This window comes from Medicago sativa, chromosome 1 (assembly GCF_051527215.1).
Source record: "Medicago sativa cultivar Bolivia chromosome 1, Bolivia_mono, whole genome shotgun sequence".
NCBI classification, from domain to species: Eukaryota; Viridiplantae; Streptophyta; class Magnoliopsida; order Fabales; family Fabaceae; genus Medicago; species Medicago sativa.
In genome coordinates, this window is record NC_140749.1 from 38,225,461 (window position 1) to 38,236,786 (window position 11,326).

At 35.5% G+C, this 11,326-nt stretch overlaps 1 pseudogene; it reads right to left on the reverse strand.

The window, feature by feature from the left end:
• Positions 1-1,154: 1,154 nt before the first annotated feature.
• On the reverse strand, positions 1,155-10,808 carry LOC146954806 (peroxidase 21-like; annotated as a pseudogene).
• Positions 10,809-11,326: the final 518 nt, after the last annotated feature.

Here is an 11,326-nt window from a genome sequence, read left to right on the forward strand (position 1 = left end):
TTTTCTAAATATATTGGATAATGAGATCTCATTAAAGGAAGAATTTAAATTTTCTCTCTTTTTTTTCTCTTAGAATCATCTTGTAGATTGATAAACTTGAAAAAATGGTAGAAATTCGGGTTTTCTCTTGGAAAACCCTGGATGATAATTTCTTGTAAGTTATTTAAATTTCTTCTAAAGACGTATTCATACTGGATTGGAAAGTTGTAAAAACTTATTCAAAACGTAGGTCAAATTGAGTCAAAGTTGGTAAACAATATTAGTGTGTTTGTTCCTCTGCTCTCTTATCTTTGTTCTTTGGTCATGATTGTGGATTTGTTATACACATATGTTGCTATATTTGTTCTAGGTTGAATATTGTTTCTTGGACTATTCGTTTCTTAGTGATGTTTGCTCCACATCTTTGTTTTTTTTTTTTTGGCACTACAAGAGAAAAATAGGTATTTCACAGGACCGCTGAACCCCCTGAGAAATGCAACAAAACCATATGAAACTTAATTTTGCGAGGGGTTTTTCCAAAAGTGGATGGACTCACAAAGGAGGTATTCACAAATCCTTTGCGATGGGGTAAAACTCTATCAAATTTGCAAGGGGCTAACTCCTGCCAGATTGGCAGGGGGTTGCTCGTATCAAAGACCGTATCGAATTGGTTCAGTTGATTGATGCAGTTGTTTACTAATTTGATAGAATGTTAGTCGGATTATCATTGTTTTGCAAGGGGCATGTCTTTGTGAAATTCTAACATAAGAAATTAAAGTCTCAGGTTCGAATCCCCTTGACACTAGATTATGTGGGCTAATCTACGCAAAGCCTTACTTTGTCACCTTTCACTAGTGGACAATTAGATTGATCCCCTGAATTAGTCCTTGGACCAGATATCGGTTTAAAAAAAGTATAAAAATATAAATAAGTGAATTGAAAGCTTGTATTTCTTGCACAATATCTTGATCATGCATTTTAATTGGGTGTGTTGATTACTTTTCTAAAAAGCATTCTACCTAATCCAAATAATTGAGTGTGGTATACATATTTAATCCGATTATTCGATTTTTATTGACATATAATTATTCCTCGAATTGTAGTATATTACACGTTAAATATATCAACATATAACTTTAAACGGATGATGCAAGTGAACAATATGACTAGAATCCTTATCAAACGGATCAACTTTTACTACTAAAAAAGACATAAGATAGTTACAACTTCACACTACACTCACAAATCTTTTGAAGGTTTTGTCATGATGAAGTAACTGCGAATGTACTAGTAAATTTAATCCCCATGGAATTAATTTTTCTTTTGAAGGAAATACACAAAATACAAACTAGCTGATTATATGCTATCTAATTGGCATTAACGTAACGACAATCATTTCTAATTTCACCTTGATCTCCGGTAAGAGGATTATTCTCCGATAACAATTGAACGGCCCTTGAGAATTGTTCATTGAAGTACTGTTAGCCTATATTTTTGAAGGCTATCATTAAATGCAATCAAGGAGAGTTGATCTTGTCATCAAAGAAATAAAGATTGTTCTCAGGTCTTAATCGAAGTTGGACTTGCTGGGAGCATGTGCTTCAGTTCGACGGTCGAAACCTATCGAGGAACGGTTATCGCTTCGGATAAGGACATGCAACGGTCATTTCTAAAGGCGCGTTCGAAATTCAAACTGGATGGATAAGACTTGTTAGTTTTTCTATAGTTATAAGTTTGAATTCGAATTTAGGTAGTTATTTCTATTTGTATAAATAGTAGTTTTTCCTAAGGAAAAGTGGTCACAATTCAATCATACAAAACTTACACTCAAATTATCCGTATGGAAGCGAGAAACGAGTCACAAGTTGCAATGTATGAACCTGTGTACCAATTTACATTCAATCAATGCAATTTAAGTTCTTTTTCTTAAATGTCTTTACCTTTTACTTGTTCTTTTTGAACAATTTACTTGTTTTTTACTTAACAAAATTCGATTGGATTCAACTGGGTTGAGTTCAATTGCTTTTATCTTTCTTGTTTACTTAATCCTTTAAGAACATTATAATTTCCTGGAAATAACAAAGCACAAATATGCTCCTAAGATTTACTGCTTGATCTTGCAAGTAACTATTTTTAAACCAGCGATTGTTTACCAAAAATCAGTGTAAACAAGTATCCATTATCAGCTGCCATCTTTTTTACGTAAGGTGATGTTCTTGGGTCAGTGGCTAATTCTTCATCCACTTTGAGAAGACCCTTATGCTGCAAAATGTTCTTGTAGTAGTTGTTGTCAATTATCATTGGTGTTTTTAGATCATTCCTCACGTATTCGACTGCTTTTGGATCTGGATTTGGTGTTGGGCATCTACGTTTTAGGTAGGCAGCATGCGTAGGGTCTAACGTTGGATCGACTGTGGGGTATAGTCTATATGGACCAAATTCATGCAATGTACTCTTCCAACCGAGTGTGCTCCTGATTGAATCAAAGTGACCAACTTAATGTTAAATTATAAACAAACAATTATTTTACATTGAAAATTGTATTATTGCATATAGTTAAAATTATTTCATAAGAAGTTAAAAGTTACCAACTTAACGTTAACGTTAGAAGTTAGCAACTTAAAAATTATTTTACATTGAAAATTGTATTATTGCATAAAGTGAACAACTTAACGTTAGAAGTTAAAATTATTTCATAGAGTTAGAAGTTAAAGATAATCAGAAAGGAATGTGGAGATTAACTGGTTTCTACGGCTTTCCAGAGGGAGGTAGGCGCAAAGCTTCTTGGAATTTCCTAAGAAATTTAGCAAGTTTATCATCGCTGCCGTGGTGTGTTATAGGAGATTTCAACGACATCCTCCATGTTTCAGAAAAGAAAGGAAGAACAGATAGACCTACTTGGTTAATCAATGGTTTTGGTGAAGCTGTTTCTGATGCAGGTTTGATTGATATCCATATGGAAGGCTATGAGTTCACGTGGTTCAAAAGTTTGGGCACAGTAAGGGTAGTGGAGGAAAATTTGGATAGGGCTCTCGCTACTGATAAGTGGTTTGATTTCTTCCCAGCAGGTAGGTTAGAATGTCTTACTACTATATCGTCGGATCACTACCCGCTGCTGCTAGAAACCATGCCTAAAGCGCCTATGACCAATCGCAACAGGCAGTTCCGTTTTGAAAATGCTTGGTTAATTGAACCTGAATTTGGTCCTTATGTGATACAGAAATGGGAGGGGTAAGGATAATTGTCAACCAATAAGGAAAGAAATTGAAAAGTGCAGGAAGAAACTTGAAAGAGTTCGAACTCAGGTGTGCTCCTCAAACATCAATTATTTTAATACTCTGAGACGAAGACTCGACACTTTGCTTGTTAAAGATGATGTGTTCTGGAAACAACGGGCGAAGACACACTGGTACCGAGAAGGAGATCTTAATACCAAATTTTTCCATGCTTCAGCAACCTCTCGGCGAGCAGTTAACAAAATTACCCATCTCGAGGATGCAAATGGGGTTAAGTGCACCTCTATAGACGGTATGAAAGCTATAGCTAAGGATTATTTTCTTGAGTTGTTTCAACGCAAGGATGGAGATCGGGTCAGAGTTATTAATGCGGTTCCACAGTCTATTTCGGCACAAGATAATGATCTTCTCACTCGACCGTTTTCTGTTGATGAGTTTAGAGAGGTTTCTTTCTCTATGGGAAATGATAAGTGTCCAGGACCGGATGCCTTCAATCCGGGTTTCTTTAAAAGCTTTTGGAGCAGTTGTGGTACAGATATTTTTGAGGCTGCATGTTTTTGGCTAGATAATGGTTCTTTCCCTCCGTGCTTAAACTCTACCAACATCACTCTTATTCCAAAAGGAGATACCCAGTCATCTATGAAAGATTGGAGACCGATTGCTTTGTGTAATGTGCTTTACAAGATAGTGGCAAAGGTTCTTGCTAACAGGTTAAAGGTAGTGCTCTCAAAATGTATATCTGAGAATCACTCTGCATTTGTGCCATGAAGGTCGATTTTGGATAATGCTTTAGCTGTTATTGAGATAGTTCACTATATGCAATGCAAGACTAGAGGAAATGAAGGGGACTGGCTTTGAAACTAGATATCAGCAAGGCTTATGATAGAATCGATTGGGATTATCTGAGGAGCATAATGGGGAAGATGGGTTTCTGTTCGAAATGGTCAGAGTGGATTATGATATGCGTAGAGTCGGTTGACTGCTCTGTTATATTAAACGGTGAGAAAATTGGTCCAATTGTTCCAGGTCGTGGACACAGGCAAGGAGACCCGTTATCACCGTACCTGTTCATCATTTGTGCTGAAGGGCTGTCATCACTTATTCGTCAAGCGGAAGGAAGCGGTACCATAAGTGGAGCAAAGATTTGTAAGAATGCACCGATCATATCACATCCTGTTCGCGGATGACTGTTTCCTTTTCTTTAAAGCTAGAAGTGGTCAAGCTCAGGGTATGAAAAATATATTAGAAATGTATGAAAGTGCTTCTGTTCAGTCTATAAATTTTCAGAAGTCCGAAGTTTTTTATAGCAGGAATGTAGATGATGCAGTCAAAGACTCTATCTCTCAAATCTTAGGAGTTCAACAGGTTATTGGAACAGGAAAATACCTTGGTGTCCCTTCTATGGTCGGAAGAAGTCACACTTCTACTTTCAAATTTGTGAAGGAAAGAGTGTGGAAGAAGATTAACTCTTGGAGCAGCAAATGCTTGTCACAAACTGGTCGAGAAACACTAATCAAATCGGCCTTGCAGTCAATACCTTCGTACATTATGAGTATCTTTGCTATCCCTAAATCCATTATTGTTGATATAGAGAAAATGCTTAATTCATTCTGGTGGGGTCACAACAAAAGGAACACCAAATGAATCAACTGGATGTCATGGGAAAGACTTAACATTCACAAAAAGGAAGGGGGTCTTGGTTTTAAAAATCTCTGCGCTTTTAATGAGGCTATGCTTGGAAAGCAAGCTTGGAAATTCATGACAGAACCACACAACATTGTCACCAGATTGTTCAAAGCAAAATATTTTAACAAATGTGATTTCTTCGACTCAAAGATTGGTCACAATCCAAGCTACGTTTGGCGCAGCATTTGGGGGGCTAAAAGAGTTGTTAGCGAAGGATAAAAATGGAGCATTGGTTCAGGTCCTGATATTTATGTATGGGACCAACGATGGCTAGTGGATGGTGGTGTTTTGCAGAAGCCAGAAAGTCTGCCAGAAGAATTCAAAGAGCTTACTGTTTCAGATCTATTCATATCTCAGACTCGGTTTTGGAATGTTGGTTTATTGAGGAACCTTGTTAGCAACGAAGATACTAATAGCATCCTTAATACTCCAATATTTGAACCTAATTAGCACGATAGAAGAGTTTGGAAGTCAGAGACAAATGGTATCTATTCCGTTAGAAGTGGATATCGCATCAGTCTCAGTCAACATGTGGATTTGAGTACTCATCGGTGTGATGGAAATTGGGTACTCCTTTGGAACCTTAAGGTGCCTCCTAAGGTGAAAACTTTTCTATGGAGATCGTGCAGAAATGCTCTTCCAACAAGAGTCCGACTTCAAGACAGAGGGGTAAATTGCACAAAAACTTGTGCTTTATGCGAGAATGAGGATGAAGATAGTATGCATCTATTTTTTTTATTGCACAAAGAGTATGTAGTGTAGGCAGCAATTAGGATTGTGGAGCAAAGTTCAGCAAATGGCTCAATTAAATCTCAGCTTTGGGGTCACCATGTTTCAAATCCTGCAGGAGCTAGATTCGAGTCAACGAGTCATTTGGGCTTGTGTTATGTGGTCTATTTGGAAACAGAGAAATGATTGTATCTGGAGGAATGAAGTCATGACTACTGCCGCAGTTCGTGACAGAGGCCTTAATCTTCTAACGGGTTGGCAAAACGCGCAAGTTAGCCGTAATAGAGCGGATGTACAGCAACAGCGTATTGACGACACAGTTTGGAGAAAGCCAGATGAAGGTCATTTCAAATGCAATGTAGATGCTGCTTTCTTCAAAGAAAGCAATCGGGTTGGTATAGGGATATGTATCAGGGATGATCGCGGGAGGTTGGTGAAAGCCAGAACCAGTTGGTCAACGACGCTCTTAGATGTGTCTGAGGGAGAAGCTATTGGTCTTTTATATGCTATCAGATGGGCAAAAGAGCAGAATTTAAATAATGTTATTTTCGAGCTCGACTCTAAAAGGGTAGTAGATAGTTTCCTTAGCACTAGAAATGATGTATCTGATTTAGGAGCTATCATCAGAGAATGCAGGACTACCTTCTCATCCTTTTTCACAAACTCCAGGGTAGAGTTTATTAGAAGACAAGTAAATGAGGTTGCTCATAGACTTGCTAGGGCGGCCACATTTTATGCTAGTATCCACTATTTCACTGTATTACCTGATTGTATTCAAGATGTTCTTATTAATGAAATGAGATAGTTATCTTTTCGTTTAAAAGAAAAATTAGCATTAATTTTTCCTGAATTAATTTTTTTTTTTGAAACGGCAAATATTATTCACGTCGAGATAATGCAAGAAGCAAAAAATTCGCGGAGAAAAACAAAGAACTACAAATACCGGCGCCGCATATAGACGGAACGCCTACAAAATCCCACAACCGAAAAGGCCAAAGATAATGAGGCCGATAATATACGGGTTTGGATTCTCTCCAGTCACATGAGAGTCCAATGAAATCATGTCCATTAAAAATGAATGCATGTGAGAATATTAAATATTAATAAATGTTGAAAATAAGAGGGAGAATATATTTAATGGTGCAGATTGTACACTACAGAAAATAGAAGAGATTTCCACGGGAGAAGATCCATTCCCGTAATATACATACTTGCAGCTATCCACTTCAAATGAATACTCCTGCCTCACCACTCCAATTTCCAAGACCTCAAAAAACAGCAATCTAAAGGACAACACTGCTGCGCACTAGAAGGTGCCACGCCAAAAATCAAACAGACCATCTGCTACCACAAAGCCAGCTCCAACAATTAACAGAAGGTAAACCACCTAAATAGAACAAAAGAAAGGCCCACTCCTGCTGAATAATTAACACAGCCGACCAAAACTGCCACTCCAAACCGAAACATTGGCACCAAACCAAACCCAGGCATATAGTTAAATTATGATTTGGAATGAATTCTTCCACCACCTTTACATAGCTTTCCTTGCTATCCTTTCGTCCACTCTTCATTTCAAAGTTTGGACCTCCCAACTAAATTACAAAACATACCAACAATTCAACATCAACATCCAAATATAAATTAGTCATAATAATTCTAAAATCGATTTTCTAAAAAAAATAACTTGTCTGTTATAAAAATATAGATTAATGAAGAGAAAGAGAGAAAAGTGAGAGAAGTTGTATTTTCTCTTGTGTATGTTTCTATTACAAAGTACCCTATTTATAGGGAAAACAGAAGAGCATGGTAAGTATAGTGGGTGGACATCCACTATAATCTTATATAATAAAGTTTAACCCCTATAGCTATTTCTAACCCTAATATTTTCCCCCCATTTTTCCCTCCACTTTTCTGAGCCATTGGATCTTGCACATTTAGGCGCCATTCAATTTTAGTCATTGATCATCTTACTTAATTAATGTCAGCCGAATTTTGTTATCAAGTTTGCTATAATTTTGGCCAGCCGAATCCTTATTTTTTAACCTAACAAATTTCATTCATATCCTCCTTTTTTTTTTAATCAAATATTTTCTACACATTTAGGTTTGCAATTATTTAACATAATAAAGCTTAACCCCTATAGCTATTTCTAACCCTAATATTTTCCCCCCATTTTTCCCTCCACTTTTCTGAGCCATAGGATCTTGCACATTTAGGCGACATTCAATTTTAGCCATTGATCATCTTACTTAATTAATGTCAGCCAGATTTTGTTATCAAGTTTGCTATAATTTTGGCCAGCCGAATCCTTATTTCTTAACCTAACAAATTTCATTCATATCCTCCTTTTTTTTTTGAATCAAATATTTTCTACACATTTAGGTTTGCAATTATTTAACATAACAAATTCCATCTAGCATCGCACCAATTTTATTCCTATCCTCTTGCCTTTTTTTTTTTATGAAGCAACTATCTTAATTACTAAAGCTTAACCCTTCAAGCTATTGTTGCCTTAATATTTTCCCCCCATTTTTCCCTCCACTTTTCTGAGCCATTGGATCTTGCACATTTAGGCGCCATTCAATTTTAGCCATTGATCATCTTACTTAATTAATGTCAGCCGAATTTTGTTATCAAGTTTGCTATAATTTTGGCCAGCCGAATCCTTATTTTTTAACCTAACAAATTTCATTCATATCCTCCTTTTTTTTTTTGAATCAAATATTTTCTACACATTTAGGTTTGCAATTATTTAACATAACAAATTCCATCTAGCATCGCACCAATTTTATTCCTATCCTCTTGCCTTTTTTTTTATGAAGCAAATATCTTAATTACTAAAGCTTAACCCTTCAAGCTATTGTTGCCTTAATATTTTCCCCCCATTTTTCCCTCCACTTTTCTGAGCCATTGGATCTTGCACATTTAGGCTGACTTTTGTTATTCAAACTATACCTTAAACAATTTTGTTTGTTACATTTGAAATTCATAAATATTTATGCTTATAATTTTAATCTATATAAACTTTTTTTATATAAAATATCGTTCATAATCTATATGTGTTAGCGTAATAAAAAAACGAAAAGACGGCTATGTGAATGCCTGTCTTTCCACACGTTGACATAATGTAAATCAATATTTTTCTAAATTAAAAATAAATCAAATTATTACGTGGTATATCCCGTGAAAATAAAACTATCACATACCTCCCTAAAAACAAAAGAAACAAAAAACTATCACATTCCTTAAAAAAAAAAAAAAACTATCACATGCTTGAAAAATTCTATAAAAATCCTAACGAATCTTTTTCATTTTTATAAGGGAACGAATATCTTAATATATATATATATATATATATATATATATATATATATATATAAATGTTAGATATTCTCCAATCAACCTTAATTAACCCTAATCCCGCCCTTTTTGGCGGGTCTAAATATATTTTTTAAAAATTGTTTTGCAAGGAATTGAACCAACTACCCATAACAACACCTTAGAGCTTTTACCACTAGACCACCAACATTTTTATTGAAATATAGTTGCTTCTAAAATGGATATGTAATCTTAAATGCCTTTTTTTAAGCCACTAACACTCATTTTTATTGTGTATATTTTCATGTTTGATTAATTTCACATAATTTAATTTATGACTTTTATTCCATGTTCATTTTTGTTGATGCAAACTAATGTTATAATTTTCTTTTTTGAGATTTTGCATGTCGATCACTCTCAAACATCACTTAATTTCATTGTTTCTATTACTTTGAATGTAACTCTAAAATTAATAATATAGTCTCTTTGATGCTTATATAAGAAACTCTACAAAACCCATACATCGTACGGGTTAGAGTCTAGTATATTTATAACACTCCCCCTTGGATGTCCACCGAAGATATGCCTCATTAAAATCTTACTAAAATAAAAACCCAGTGGGAAAAAATTCTAGTGAAAGAAAAAGAGTACAATATCCTTTTGAGTGTGAACTGCCCCGTTTACCCGGAAAACCCAATTGGGATAAAACCATGGTGAAGGGAAAAAGAGTGCAGAATACATTTATTTCTCCCCCTTATGAAGACAAATATCTCTTAGACGGCGAAGACCAGTTCTTGATACAAGTTTCTCAAATACATTACTTGGGAGTGACTTTGTAAAAACATCTGCAAGATTATCACACGAACGAATTTGTTGAATGTTGACCTCGCCATTCTTTTGAAGATCATGAGTTAAAAAGAATTTTGGAGAAATATGTTTTGTTCGGTCTCCTTTAATGTATCCTTCTTTCAACTGAGCGATGCATGTTGTATTATCTTCATAAATTATTGTTGCATCCATTCTTCCGGAGGATAAACCACAATTCTTTTGGATGTGCTTAATCATGGATCTTAACCAAACACATTCTCTACTTGCCTCATGTAATGCTAAAAGTTCCGCATGATTTGATGATGTTGCTGTTATTGTCTGTTTCACAGATCTCCATGAAATTGTTGTATCTCCACTTGTAAACAAATAACCTGTTTGTGATCTACCATGATGAGGATCTGACAAATAACCTGCATCGGCATAACCAATTAATTCTAGTTTGGGTACTTTAGGATAAAACAAACTCATATCCATTGTACCTCAAAGATAACAAAATACTTGCTTGACCCCTTTCCAATATCTTTGTGTTGGTGAAGAACTGTATCTTGATAATAGGTTGACAGAAAAGGCTATATCTGGATGCGTATAATTAGCATCAGGCAAGTTAAATCCTTCAGGGATCTTCATGTAGATGTCACTATCAAGTGAGCCATACAAGTAGGCTGTAACAACATCCATCATGTGCAAATTGAGCCCTTCATGAGCTATAAGGCTAATTAAGTATCTAAAAGTAGTTGCATCAACTACAGGTGAGTATGTCTCATCAAAATCAATTCCGGGTCTTTGGGAAAACCCTTGAGCAACAAGTCTTGCTTTGTATCTTGCAACTTCACCATTCTCATTGTGTTTTCGGACAAACACCCATTTATATCCAACTGGTTTCACATCTTTAGGTGTTCGGACAACAGGTCCAAATACTTTTTCTCTTATTAAGAGAATTTAATTATGCTTCAATTGCATCTTTTCATTTTGGCCAATTTTCGCTTTGTCTACATTCTTTAATAGACCTTGGTTCTTGATCCTCGTTATCATTTATTACATTTAGCGCTATATTATATGCGAAAATATCGTCAACGTTGACTTCATGTCGGTTCCATTGTATTCCATTGGTGACATAATTTATTGAGATATCTTGATTTTCATGTATTTCAGATATCTGATTAGGTTCTTCTGGAACTGAAATATTGATTATGTCAGAAGGCTCTTTTAAAGTTTCTATATCCTCGTTCGGACCATCTTTACTTTTAGCTCCTTTTCTTGCACAATAAATTTTATTTTATCTGAATCATATAGATGTTGAAGTAGTTGATACTAGTCGGGGTACTCAGCGGTTGATGGGTTATGACTTTCTTGACGGGAGCGAGAGAAGAAATCCATGGAATTTGTTGAGACAACATTCAAAAACTTCTCAATTTTCTTGTTATATTATAGGGAATTTCAACGAAATTCTCTCATTTTACGAGAAGAAAGGAAGAGTTGGTCGCCTCAATTAGTTGATCAATGGTTTCCCTAAGGCAACTATGGCCGAGGGCTTAATTGCTATTCAGCTG